This window comes from Cebus imitator, unplaced genomic scaffold, assembly GCF_001604975.1.
Source record: "Cebus imitator isolate Cc_AM_T3 unplaced genomic scaffold, Cebus_imitator-1.0 Scaffold370, whole genome shotgun sequence".
Taxonomy (NCBI): domain Eukaryota; kingdom Metazoa; phylum Chordata; class Mammalia; order Primates; family Cebidae; genus Cebus; species Cebus imitator.
Genome location: NW_016107685.1, coordinates 484758 through 499433, shown reverse-complemented (window position 1 = coordinate 499433; position 14676 = coordinate 484758). Strand labels below are relative to the sequence as shown.

The following is a 14676-nucleotide window of genomic DNA, read 5'->3' as shown; positions in this document are numbered from 1 at the left end:
TCCGGCGCCTCCAGACCTTTGGCCACTGTCATTCCTGCGCTGGAAGGCTGTGCGCTCCGGGATAAGGCGAGGACACACCGGCAATAATGGAATAGGAGTGTTCTCGATGCTTTTAGGGCCCCAGAAAGTGGGGCGTGGCTGGAGTTAAAGGGAAATGGAGCGCTTGGCTTCGGAGAATTCTGTGACCCTCACCGCCTGCCACTGCGGAACCCGTGGACGCGAACCCAAGGAAACGCTGTCAGGTCGCCTTTGGTTGGCAAGGCGTGGTTGTCCTAGCTGTTCCGCGCCCTCGGCGGAACGGGCACCCCACTATCCCTGGCACTAGCTAGCTTCGCTCTAAACTCAAGGTTAGCGCTTTTCAAATTCCGCCCTGTTGTTGACAGAGACCCTCTTCGTTCCTGGTACAGTGGGGCTTTCCTCCCTCCCTCATTGCTGCCAAGTCCCAGGCTGCTCTGGAGAGTCCAGGCAGAGAAGGGAAACGCACAGTGGAGCTGAGATGAAGCCATGAGAAGATGAGCCCCTCCTCAGTGTCCTAAGGAAAATATTTTCGCATCTTTGGGCCCTGTCCCTCATACTTGGGCTGGATTAGTAATATTCAAACATTTTATTGGGCAAGGAACTTTTGGTAGGATAGTCATTAAAAGCAAGGGACTCCTTGGATTCTAATTTGGCAACACCAGTTCTGAGCTATTGGCTGGATTACCTAACCTTTACGCATCAGCTTAATAGGCTTAATATTAATTGCCAATAATAGTAACTATTTTACAGACTTGTTAGATTGAAATGATTAGTGTAGTTAAAATGCTTAAACCAGTTCCTGGCACATAGGAAGTACTCTAAATGTGAACTGTTTATTTACAGTTTGGTGTTTAGCAGGGGTGGGTGGCCCAGCGCCTTTCTGCTTCAGTTCGCCACACAACGAGCACCTCCATTTTTTACAACTCTGGCGACCACATTTTGAAAATTATTGGGCGTGAAACCTCCCTGGCTTCAACATTCAGAGAGTACAGCATAGCATTTTTAAAATGTGGGCTTTGTTGTCTGACTGGAATAACTTTAAAACCTATCAATCATTGTTATCCACTAGGTGGTGTTGAGCACGTTGTTTAACCGCTCACCCTTAAGTTTTTTCACCTGTAAATTGCAATGTGTTTAAATAGCTACAATTGATAGTTGAATTACTGAATGCAAAGACATTGACCAGTAAGAAGGAACACTGGAAGTGGGCTGTTCTGCCACTCTGCTTCCACCCTGAGAATATTACTCATTATTGTTAAGGAATAATCTGGATAAGCCACGTAATTTACTTTTCAGTATTCCTAGAACAAAAATATCAAGAGTTGGCTATTGATGTTTATAATTAACTTATCATTTAAAAAAAATAGTGTGCTTTGAAACTAAATTATTTTGTATCAAGGATGTGAAAGGTATAACTGAGTCTCCTGGACTTTGATGTGTTTGAACTTATTTTGAGAGGGAAGTGGAACCTAGGATTTTGTTTTAAGCAACTGATTGTTTGCTAATTAACTAAGAACACTAATCCTTAAGGATTAGGCCTTTAACTCCAGACACACTGATAATATCTTCTCCATGCCAAGGTTGGTAAATACTGGGAAAAACCAAGGTTTTTTCATGTAAAGGCCTTTAACTCCAGACACACTGATAATATCTTCTCCATGCCAAAGTTGGTAAATACTGGGAAAAACCAAGGTTTTTTCATGTAAAAGAAAGTGAGTAGTTCTCCCATTTCATAAGATGAATCGCAGGAAGGCTCTCTGTAAAATATATATGAGGATTGTAAGGGAGATGATAAGAAATGGCTGCCTCAATGAACTCCTCTATTTCCTGCTTATTGCTGTCTGCTTCTCCTAAACCAGAATACTGAGGTTTATAATGAGAAATGTTGGGATTGAGCACTCTCTTAGAGACCTAGTGTTAGACCTCTCCACATCCCTTTCCTTATGGGCCAGATAAGAATGTAGAGAACAGCATCAAAGCCTAGGCATGAGAACTTAAAACAGCATTTTTTCAAAAAAGCCTGGACCTCACATCTGTGGACCATCTAAGAGACTTCTATAAACTTATTGGGGTTCCTTGACTCTCAGAGGCCATGAAGAAGCTGAACATGTAAACTGACTGTCCCTGTACTAAATCTGAGAGATTATAAGGAGACGAAAGAGCAAAAAGATTTTCTCCAGGTTCTCCCAAAGGCAAATGGCAGGCTTTATGATTCTATTCAATGGTCAACAGAAGTAGAGACCTCTTTGTCATCCCCATCTGTATGACTGCTGCCACTTAAAATATTCCATTAATCAGACCTGAATCTCAATGAACTAACCAAAATTAAAAGAGAAAAAAGCTAAGAGGATCCAGTTTTCAGAGAAACAAAATGTGTATCTGAAGAAATATACCTGCTAAAGGGTAGAGGCCAGTATGAATAATGAAGAGCACCAAGTACAGCATACACAAGACTTTTAGGAATGAATTCTACCCAGTTACAGTTTGGAGTATAGCAGGGGTGGGTGGCCCAGAGCCTAACTGCCTGGGTCCACCACACAATGAGCATCTGTATTTTTTATGACTCTGGAAACTACATTTTGAAAATTATTGGGCATGGACCCTCCCTGGCTTGAACGTGTAGAGACCCAAAGCACTAGCTCTGATGGGGGTCCTGGGAACAGTCCCAGATGCCTAGAGATGTACCTGGGGTGGGGGGGAGTGAAGAAACTGCCTTGCATGGGAAGAGAGAGAGAGCCCAAGTTCTTAGTCCAAGATGTTACAGATTCTTCATAGCAAAAAATTGAAGAATCTAGGAATAGTGTGGTAGCCTAACTTGGGCTAGCCTGACTGACTCCATTTTAGCAGTAAGCTCCAGCTTAGCTTCTCCCTCCCTGCCTCGACCCCCACAGGTGCATTACTGAGTCATGCTGCCCTGAAAGCTTTGAATCATTAAGAGTGGTTCACACTGTTCACAGTACCTGTAACCCATTGTAACTGCATTCTGCTTGGCAAGTCTACCAGCTGTTGTGAATACCTTCCTTGGTGATTGATTGTATGGAAAGTTCCCCCTGCCGCTCCCCTTGATGACTGTGTGGAAGTACCCTTAGCAACCAACAATCCTGGAAACCTCCTGCCTCCTGGTTACCAGCTTCCTTATCTAACTTGCTTGTTCTACTTCTGTAAAATTCCACTTCAGCTAGGCTCCCCCTCCCCTACCTAAATCAAAGTATAAAGGGAAATCAAGCCCCTTCCTTGGGTCTAAGAGAATTTTGAGCATTAGCCGTCTCTTAGTTGCTGGCTAATAAAGGACTCTTAATTTGGAACTCAGAGTGTGGCATTTTCCTTCTAACTCGCTTGGATGCAACAATAGGACTGTGGCTAGAGGGCATAGAATTTTCCATAATTTTGGTCAATGTCACATAACTAAGAAAAAAAAATTAGAGTCATGTCTGACAAGACAGCAAGGAATTTAGGGCCAAGATCCTGATGAAAAGGGAATCTTTCTTTAATCAGCCAACCCAAAACTTGGTGGTTTTCTCTTCAACAATTAGCAGAATTCTTAAGATGAACAGGGAAAAAAGAAGAAGGCTGTTGATATGCACAGAAAATTTTCAGAAGTCTCATCACAGATCAGGGGAAATCAAAATTGTAGTTCAAAACCCACCAAGGAATAGATAGCCAACTAGAATTCCCTCCACTTAAAATATTCCATTAATCAGAACTGAACCTCAAGGAACTAACCAAAATTTTTTAAAAAAAGCTAAGAGGATTCGGTTTTCAGAGAAACAAAATGTGTATCTGAAGAGATATACCTGCTAAAGGGCAGAGGCCAATATTCCCCCAAGATAGGGAGAATAAGAACAGAAGTAAATTGGCAGTAAATAGAGATGTAGCTGCAATTCAACTTTGAGTCAGCTCCATACCTGACTGGATTGGTATTATCTGCCTGCCCTATCTTCCTATGAGAGGAACTCTCTCAGGAGGAATATTATTCAGAACTTCTACAATATTTCATATTCAAAGACTGATATTCAACCAAAAATTATAAGGACAGAAAGAAAAAAGGCAATAGAAACAAATTCATGGTTGACTAAATTATTCAGATAACAAATATATATTTAAACATAATTCTGATGAATATGTTCAATAATGGAGAAGAGTTAAGATCAGGAATTTTAATTGAAAATTAAAATTTTATGAATAAAATTAAAATTGAGAATGTAATCAATGTGTATGATAGCAGATCAAATCCACCAGAGGAGAAGAGGAAAGAATACAAATACCTGAATAAGAAGATTACCATTTTATATGCATGTATAAAATTTTAAATATATATTTTAATTTTATAAATATAAAATCTTAGATATTTTAAGATTTATAAAGTATATATTTTATAAAATAAAATTTTAAATATATAATTTTAATTATATATTACATATAATTTAGTTCATATGTTGAGCTTGGAGATTTTGGTTTTATATAAAAACATTTGTATTATAAAATTTTTATTTTATATATAAAATATATAAATGTAAAATATTTATATAAAAATATATATTTATATGTAAATAAAATCTCCAAGCTAAAGTACAGAGTAGAAGGCACATAAAGAACATAAGAAATTGCATTAGGCCATTCTTGTATAAAATAAATATCTTGAGACTGGGTAATTTATAAAGAAAACAGGTTTAATTAGCTCACTGTTCTGCAGGGTTTACAGGAAGCACGGTGCTGGTATCTGCTTGAGGGAGGCCTCAAGCAGCTTACAATCATGATGGAAGGTGAAGGGGCTGTGGGCATGTCTCACATGGTGGGAGAAGGAGCGAGAGAGAGAGAGCATAGGGAGGCTCCACACACTTAAACAACCAGATATCGTTAGAACTCACTGTCACAAGTATATTACCAAGCCATGAGTGACCCACCCCCATGACCCAAATACCACCTACCAGGCCCCACTTCCAACTTTAGGGATTGCATTTCAACAAGGAGATTTCAGTGGGGACAAACATCCAAACTGTATCAGAAATATATGGAACACAGTGAAAAGATCTAACATACAAAATTAGAGCCTCAGAAAAGATAAAATGAGCAAAGATCAATATGTGAAGAAATAATGATTTAGAATTTTCCACACCTGATGAAAAATGCTAATCCACAGTGTATAATTTCATTGTAACTCTCAACTGGTATATTGAAAACCTACAAATATTTCCAGGGATGCCTGGAGCCATGATATTGATCCTTGGCCAAACCTGAATAGAATATACTACATAGGAATTAATGTAGCTTTGTGCTAACATAGTTTTCCAAAAAATACCAACAGGGAAATCTGCCAGTGTTACTTATAGAAAATGTATTGATTAATGGTTTGCATCTGGTTTCTGCCATTGAACCTGGTCCCATAGCTTGGTTTTAGCTACGTGACAGGAGTAGTATAAAAGACCCCCTACTTGAATGAGCTGTGGCTTCCCTGAAATCAAAATATCTTAGTGGTTCACTTGCTGGCCATAAAACACAACGTTGTGACTGAGAGAGGTCTCTGGAATCTGTGTGGGTATTGTGGACCTCCTTTCTTACCCCTGCTGTTTTGTATCCATATCTGTCATAAATGTTTCATGAGCATGTATGTGTGCATGCATACAAGTCTATGTTACACTGTGTTTTTATAAATATCTCTAATAAGCTTAGAACATTTGTACATTTTAATGAGAAAATATGTGAGTAAAATGTGAAAAGAAAATCTGTATTTTTTTGTAATTAAGCATGTTAGCAATTGAATTGGTGGGGGAAAATGGTCACTTTTTGAGCTAAAATGTATCCTATATGAAATACCTGAAAGCATAGAAGAGGAAAAAGAGTTTGAAATCATGAAAAATAGATAATAGGCTTAAATAATAGATATCTAAAACCTATTATGCAGACATAAAAGTTCTACAAGAAGAAAAAGGAGTTTATAAAAGTGAAGAAACAAATAACAGAATAGTAGAAAATGTCTTTGTGTTTAAATTTTTTTGAGAAGACATGAATGCAGGCCAAATAACTCACTACATTTCAGTCTGGAGTAGTGAGTAAAGATTCACACTAGACATATAAAGATATAATTCTCATACTGTAAGGGTAAAGAGAAAACTCATAAGCTTTTAGGTAAAAAGATTAAGTTATCTAAAAACATAAATGAAATTGGACTTCTCTTTTGTAATGTTGGAAGCTAAAAATGTGTTCAATAGCAGTATAGACTAATAGGATAAAGGGGCTTCAGTACGTCAGCCAAAAAAGTCATCTATCCCTAATGCAGTGAAAGAAATGTTTAAGGTATTTGAAAAATTCAGAGCCTGTATTCTGAATTCAAGAAAGGATTCTAAACAAATAACAAACCAAAAACAGAAATACCCCACAAAAAATATGGACAAGGAAACAGAGAAAGCCGTGATATAAAATAAAACCAAAGTTACATACATAAAGAATGCAATAAATCATTAGCCATTATGCTAGATGTGAATGGACTGAATTTTTCAATAGAAACTCTGTCACTCAAGTAACAAAATCCAACCATATGCTGTTTTCAAGAAACATCTATGAGGTGTGTAAAAAAAGATACTAGGCAAACAAGCAAAAATTTCAAATAATTGAAGGTTAATTTAAGGACCAAAGGAAGAGATTGACTTTATATCTTGATAAAAGGTACAATTTATGAAGAAGTATAATGCCACCAAACCTGCTAAGTACATGGAGCAATAATGCATAAATTTGAGTACTTGATTAAAAATTACAGTTCTATGGGAAAATTCAACATGTTTGTTTTAGAATTAGAACTAGGACATGATAAAATAAAGCCATACACAGATTGAGTATTAATAATTATATTTATTTTTAATCAGAAATTAATAATCTGAATTTCAAAGGTATACACAGAAACCTTATATCTAGAACTGATCATATATTTTGTGTCCATAGAGCACTTACAAACTGGTGATGAGTTTTGCCATCTTCATCCTCAACTGATGAATGTGTTTTTAACTGCTCTGAGAAAATAAGCAAAGAGAACTTCCATACCCCTGCCCATCCACACAATGTATTCATACACCTACCTGCATCAGTGCCCCTTTATAGCTGGAAGCCTGATCATGTAGTCACTAGTTTCCATCCATTCTTGCCCACATGCATCTAAATCCACTAATTTCCTTCCCTTGCAATATCAATTTTCCCTCTTTACTATATCTTTCCCATCATCAAGAATGCTGTCATTTCTTCAAAACAAAATGACAGAACAAAAAGAAATTTTCTACAGCCCTGTTGTAGTTAGTGTGGGCTGCTATAACAAAATACCACAAACCAGATAGTTGACAACAACAGAAACACTGCTCACAGTTCTGGGGGCTGAAAGTCCAAGATCAAGGCACCAACAGATTCAGTTTAGTGAGGGCCCACTTCCTGGTTCATTTATGACTCTCTTCTCGTGGAGTCCTCACATGGCAGAAGGGACCAGAGAGCTTTCTGGAAACTCTTTTATAAGGGCACCAATTCCATTCATGAAGGCTCTGCCCTCACGACCTAATCATCTGCCATAGTCTCCACCTCCTAATACCATCACATTGGGGATCAGGTTTCAGCATATGAATTTGGGAGGACACATTCAGTCGATAGCAGGCCTACTTCCCCGTCAGCTGCTGTATCATTTCCCCCCTTCCTTTTGAGCCAACCTTCTTAGAAAGTAGTTATTATCTTCATTTTTTTTCTCCTTCCAATCTTTTTTTGACCCTACTTCAATTAGGTTTTCACCCTACTATGTCAGTGAAACTTCTCGATTCAAAATCACTGATGATCTTGATGTTGCTAAATTCAATGGTCAGTTTTCAGTCTCATCTTGTTCTGAGAATTTGGCACAATTTATTTCAAGCATTTGGCAAAATTAATCTCTCTTTCTACCTTGAAACATTTTCTTCACTTGGAGTTTTAGACAGCACACCCTTCAGGTTTTCCTCTCTGTTGTTTTTCATGATCTCTTGAAAATAATTTTATTGCCCCTCCCAGGTCTGCTCCCTTTCTGTGACTTCTAAACAGTAGAGTGATTCCCCAGGGATCAGTCTTTGAATGTTCTATTCTCACTCCTTGAATGATCTTCCATGGCTTTAAATTCCACCTATAAGCTAGTGACTTATAGTTTATATTTCCTGCTCAGACTTTGAATTCCAACTCTAAACTCCCTCCTTGTCAATTTGACTTCAATGTTCAATATTTAATATGCATCCCAAATTTACCAAAAATGTGCTCCTGAAATGCCTCACAAACTTGCTTTTTTAACAGTCTTCTCCATCTCATTCTTCCAAATTCCCAAGTCAGTATCTTAGATTTCCCTTTGACTCCTTTCTTTTTTCTTACCTCTCATATCTGTTCTGTCAGCAAATCCTTGCAATTCCATCTTAAATACCCAGAATATGACTACTTTCACCATTATGGCTGTTACCAGCCTCGCCCTAGCCATCATATTCTCTCATCTGGATTATTATAATAGCCTCTTAACTGGTGTGCTTGCTTCTGCCATTGCCCTACTCCAGGATACTTCATATACATCCAGGATGACTCTCTTAGAACAAAATCGTCATTATTCACTTGGCCCAAAACCCTCAGTTGGCTTCTTAGTTTCCTCAGAGTGAAAGCCAAGGTACTTACAGTGACCTATAGGGGCTCACATGATATCTCTCTAATTACTTTTCTCATTCCCTATTTCTCTGATTCCGTATTCCATTATTTTGCTCCCTTGTCCCATGTTAGCCATTCTGGACTTTCTTCAACTTGTCATTCTTGTTTTCACTTTACTCCCTCTTAAATTAATGAGGTGCTGTTGATTTATTCATTCACTGCTTTAGGTGCTGAGAACAAAAAAAATGAATGAAATAAATAAAAATCTTATCTTTTATGGATCCATTCTCTAGGTGGGGATGAGTGGAGTAGGGAAAGACCAATAGTAAATAAATAAAATTATTTATTGGGTGAGAGTAAAAATACAAAAAAAAAGTAATTCAAACTTTGTTACTCATTGTATTTGTGCATCTGACTGTTTATGCAGCATGAAGAAAAAAATGTAAAAGGATACATACGAGAGAATTGATGTGTTCAATGTGGATTGTTTATTGAGAGGGACTTATGTAAGTATAAACAGGAAGAAATCAGGGGCCTATAAGGAAATCTCTCAAACTCTTAGTAAAATGGAGTACTACCACTTTTATTTTACCTTTATGCTTGTGGTAGACAGGGGAAGTGACAAGTTCTTTCAATTTGACAAATCCTACAAGCATTTTTACCTTTTTGCAACACAGAGATGTCATTTAAAGTAGGTTACCAGCAACAAATGAAAAAGTACTACAATCACTCACAATTGCAGACCTTTTAGATATTAAAGATTACTTTCATGAGGCATTGCATTGCAATAATTTCAAAAGTACAGGTTTCTGATAAGATCCCGCTGAAGAAATAACACTTCCAAATATAAATTTATATAAACAGAAAATAAAGCAAGATAATAACAGCCTTCATGGGGCAGCAGAAATGTTCTATTTCATGGTTTTGTGTGCATGTTGGAAACAATTTCCAAACCAAACCTTCTAGCATTTATAGTTTCTCTTAAGATATACATGATTGTGAACATATTCGGCACATTAGCACATTAAAGCAATTTAATATAGTATATTGGCACCAAACTAAAAAGGGTTTATCCTTTCTCTCACCCTACACTTGGTTGTCCTTTTGAGGTATTTTTTGTATGAATTTTTGTAACCTAGCCCTCTGATTTCTGGCTGTTACTGAGGTTGTTGGACCCATCTTGCTAACTAGCACACCTGAGTCCTTAGTATCAGCTGCCTAGAGTGTACGTTTTCTTAATGCCAATGAATACTGGTTCCTCCTTTGCCAATAAAGCTTAAAGTTTTCCTTGAAGAGTCCAGCTGGAGAAGTGCTACCTTTAATAAGGTTAGAATCTCCCAAGTCTTGCTGCTATGTGAATATGAAAACTTGTTCCAAATAAATAATCCTTAGGAAAAGGAAGCCATCTGAACTGAGCGTCTATGTACCCATGCATCCAGGTTTCTCCTCTGAGAGGCAATTCTCAATCCCGAAGCTCCTGGACCTATTAGCTTCTAAGACTGTCTTCAGGGGCCAAGGCCATGAATTCATCTTAGAGCAGTTCTAGTCATGTGAGATTTGAATGAAACTGCACTATCCATAAAGCAACACAGAGCTTTGGTGACCACTGTAGTTGATTTGACTCAAATGTTCTTCAAATATGTCAAGTAGGCTCTTGTCTGAGGGCCTCTGCACTTGCTATTTTTCACTCCTGCAATTCTCCACCTCCCAGATATCTTCACTGCTCACACTTCACGTTCTTCAAATGTCACCTTAGTAGTGTCTTTCCATTCAAAGAGAAATAGGACCCAACCCCTACCTCCCACCCCCAGCGCTGTATTCCTAGCCCCACTCTGATTTTCTCCACAGCAATGATCACCACCTGATACACTACAACTCATTATCTGTGCCCCTTCAACAGAATGTAAGCTCCATGGAGGTAAGGGCTAGAGGAGCGAGAGTTTGGATATTTTACTCACAGCAAGAGAGGGCACAGAAAACTGTCAGGCACAAATAAGATGCTCAATAATTGTACGGATATTAGATGGACGAGAAAGGGACACCGCTTGTTGGGAGTCAGCCAGTCTGGGAAAGGTCCTTCAAAGCTAGGGTTCAATTCCCCGACTTCCTCTTCCCCACATCGGGAAAGCAAGGAGGAAGGCTGTGCGCCCACAGGTGTGCTGAGGCAAACACTGTATCTTCTGCGTTAAATGCGTGGAAGAGCGTAGAGGGCGGGAGAGTGGAAGCAGCACTTTCCTGGCCCCTGCAGCCAATAGGAAGAGAGATTCGCTAGATCCGGCCTGCCGTGGGGTCCAACCACGCAGGCTGGCCTGCAGCCCTCTTAGAGGGCTTACTCCTCTCGCAGGCGAGGAGGGAGATGAGGTATTAAGAACCGAAGAGTGTGTTCCCCTTTCTCGTGGAACAGAAAGTGCCTGCTGATCCTTCCTTTTCCCTCTGATTCCTGGCTTTCGGTGCTTTTACCCTTGGACAGCGACGTCTGGTGAGACCCAAGGTATGGAATGACCCTCCTCTTCTCTGGATGGGTACTTTGTCCACACTAAAATGGGAAGTTGGGCTCTGTGCGAGTTCATCCAGCGCCCACATTCTGTGTGGAAAAGGAAAGGGATGTGGACTCGGGGCCCCAGAGGATGAGCTGCCAGGACACCCCAGGGTGGGACACTTCTGGGCATGCACGAGCCATGACCAGGCTGGAAAGGCGACCTTGAGGGTTCCAGTCCACGGTCAGCTGCAAGTAGCCTTTGGCTGGAGACCTAGTGTTGTCTGCATCCATTTGTCAAATTCCAAAGCGATAAAGAAATGAATGCCTGCCAACTATACTTGAATTCGGCAGGCACTGTGTGCAGTGCCCACTTCTTGAATCTCCCGGATTAAAGCGGTATGAATAGCACCAATTTCACGAGCCTTGACGAATGCAGGCAAGCCCCTTGCCTCTCTTCCCAGGAGCAGGTGTTCGTCCTTCAGTTGGAAGCTATTCCCACCACCTGTGTTCTGCAGTCTTTCATTCACTCTGGGTCTCCTCCTAGACCCTCTCCCTGCTGAAAACGAAACCACCTAAAAACTGCTCTGCAGGTGAACCAGCTGCTCTCACTGGTGCTCCATATTAGCAGTATCTCTCTCTCCACCTCCCCCTAGCAAAGTTCAGGAAATATTAGTAAGATAGCACACGCTTGTCCCTGCGTTGGTCATCCTCTAGCCTATAATGCTTCAGCACCCCCACTCCCTCTACTCCAGCAGTGACCCAAAATTGCTCTCTCTGCAAGTTAGCAATGATTGCCAACACGCCAAATTCAAGTACAGATGACAGACATTGATTTCTTTAACTTTGGAATTTAACAAATGGATATTGCCTTTTACCTTTTTATTTCTCCAGTTATTTAAGGAATGTATTCTGATTTAAGGTAATTGTCACAATTGTTCTAAACTCAGTTGTGTTTTGAGTTTAGGACAATTAGTGACAATTATTTTAAGTATATATATATATTTTTTTTTATGCAAAGGTTTTGTTTTCGTTGCTTAGTAGTTTCATTGCTTCATATACCTGCCATCTGTTTTGCTGTATGACGAGGTCATTTTAATGACTGAAAAATCAAGTGTGTGCTATATTTTTATGCATTTGTTTTATTATAATTGAATCCTTATTGACAATTATTTACTATTCTAAATAAACACTCTTATGCACAAAACCTTTCTTCTGTATTTAGGATTTTTTTCAGGATTTTTATTATTTGGGATGATTTCCCAAAGAAGATACTATTTGAAAAGTCATGCATGTTTGTAAAGTTCTCAGTAGACATGCAGATATGCAGTTTTTCAAGAGTGTAGTAATTAACATTTATGTTAACTCTTTACTTTTATGTGATATTGTTTTTTATAGCTTATTTTTGCCATTTTGATCTTTGAGAAGAGACGTTTCCTGGTTCGCATCAGTTGTGCTATCTGCTTAAGTTTGAAAATTTTCTGATATACTTGTTAGCCATTTGCATTTTGCCTTTTTTCCCCTATCCTATGAATAGGCTATTCACAATAAATTTGTTTTATTGCTATTCTGACCTATTTGTAGCATGCCATTTTAGGGATTTGAACCTTTTCAAAACAATATTTTAGTGTGAACTGTAACTCATTGAAGACTGCACTAAACATAAACATGCAGCCTAGTAAATGATTACCAAGTGATCACTCAAGTAAACCATCAGCAGATCGAGGAATAGGACTTTCATTACCAGGACCTAAGGCCCCCTTCATCCCCCTCCACCACATCTCCACAGAGGTATTAGGAAACCTACTTTTATGATAGTTACTTCATAATCTTGTTTGATTTGACTTCTTTCTTTCACTAATTATGAGATTTATTCTAGTGGCATATTCTAGCTGCAATCATATATTTTCTTTGCTGTTTAGGATTTCATTGTATGAATTTGCAACAGTGTATTGATTGGTTCTACTATAGATGGACTCCTGGGTCTTTTCCAGTGGTTAGGAATTAAAAGCAGTGGGTCTGTATTTATTGCATATCTCCTACTGTACTTACACACATATTTCTATTGGATATTTTCTAAGGACTGTAATTGCTATGTCATGGCATATTTTCAGTTTTAAGGAATAACCATTTTAGAATAGTTTTTTTTTTTTAGAATTTCAGAAATTTATTGTATACCTGTCACCCAATTTCCTCAATTTTTAATATCTTGCATTACTATGGTATAATTGTCACAATGAATACAATAAGGCAATTAAGTTGCACTTAATTTGGATTTCACTAGTTTTTCCATAGCATTCTTTTTCTTTTCCTAAATATTACATTTAATCATTTTGTCTCTGTAGATTCCTCTAGTCTGTGAAAGTATCTCAGTGTTTCCTTGTTTTCTGATGACATAGACAGTTCTTAGAAGTACTCGTCAGGTAACTTGTAGCATGTCTATCACTTTGTTATTTTCTTATGGCTGGACTAGGATGATGGGTTTGGGGAAGGAATATCATAGTGGTAACATGCCATTCTTGTCACAATATCAACAGTACATACTATCATAGTGACTTATCTATGATAATAGTAGCCTTGATCTTGGGGCAGTGTTTGTCAGGTTTCTCACTAAAAAGTTTCTCCACTCTCCCCACCTACTCCCATATTCCTCCCTTTGGAAGGAAATCAATAAGCACAGTCAATGCTCTTGGAAGTAGGGTACAGTTGGGTTAAGAGTCACTTCCTGGAGGAGAGAATATCCTACATAAAGTATTTGGAAATCTTCTCTAAGAGAGATTTGGCTCTTTTCTCCCATTTATTCAGACATTTATCTATACCAGTACAGACTCATGGATATTTGCTTTGTACTTTGGGCTATAATCCAATACCTTTATTTAGGCCATTGGGATCTCTTTCTGGTTGTATCTTGGGTCTTTTTGACGTACACCATTATTTTATTTTCTTTGTTTCTGGCACTATGAGATGCTATAGGCTCATCTTATCTATTCCCTGTCCCAGCCCTAGAATTGGCAGTTTCTCAGAGGAGCCCTGATTCCATTTATTGGCAAATGGTACAGTTAGAAACCAAAATTTAGGTCTGGGTGGACATCTCCAATTTTAGTAGTTAAGACAAACAGTTTTAAAGTGGTTTTATTAATTTACACTTCAGCTGTTTATTTGCCATATTCCCTGTAAACATTTTTGCTGTTTTTGGTTGACTATTTGTGTTTGAATTCTAAGGGCAAGAGGTTTTAATTTCCTCATAGTTAACAATATATCTTTAAATATTCATTGCGACTCTTGGTCAATTCCCTTATTGTGTCTAAACTGGTAAGTCCCTCCTTTCCTAAGTTGTGATAAATATTCTTTGCTGTTTTTTCCTCCCTGATTTGAAGTATTAACGATGTACTGACTTACTATATCTAAGATTTATTTATTTATTTTTATTATACTTTAAGTTCTGTGGTACATGTGCAGATTGTGAAGGATTGTTACATAGGTATACACATGCCATGCTAATTTGGTGCATCCATCCCTTCCCCCGCTATCATCTACATTAGGTATTTCTCATAATGTTA

General features: G+C 38.4%; 1 protein-coding gene across 1 annotated transcript in view; it reads left to right on the top strand.

Annotated features, from left to right (window-relative positions):
* The first annotated feature begins 20 nt into the window (after positions 1–20).
* The window catches only part of NLRP14 (NLR family pyrin domain containing 14), a 59475-nt gene continuing 44819 nt past the window's right edge, over positions 21–14676 (top strand). The window contains exon 1 of the mRNA XM_017507192.2: positions 21–347. The gene's annotated coding sequence lies outside the window, so the exon portion shown is untranslated. The remainder of the gene's footprint in view (positions 348–14676) is intronic.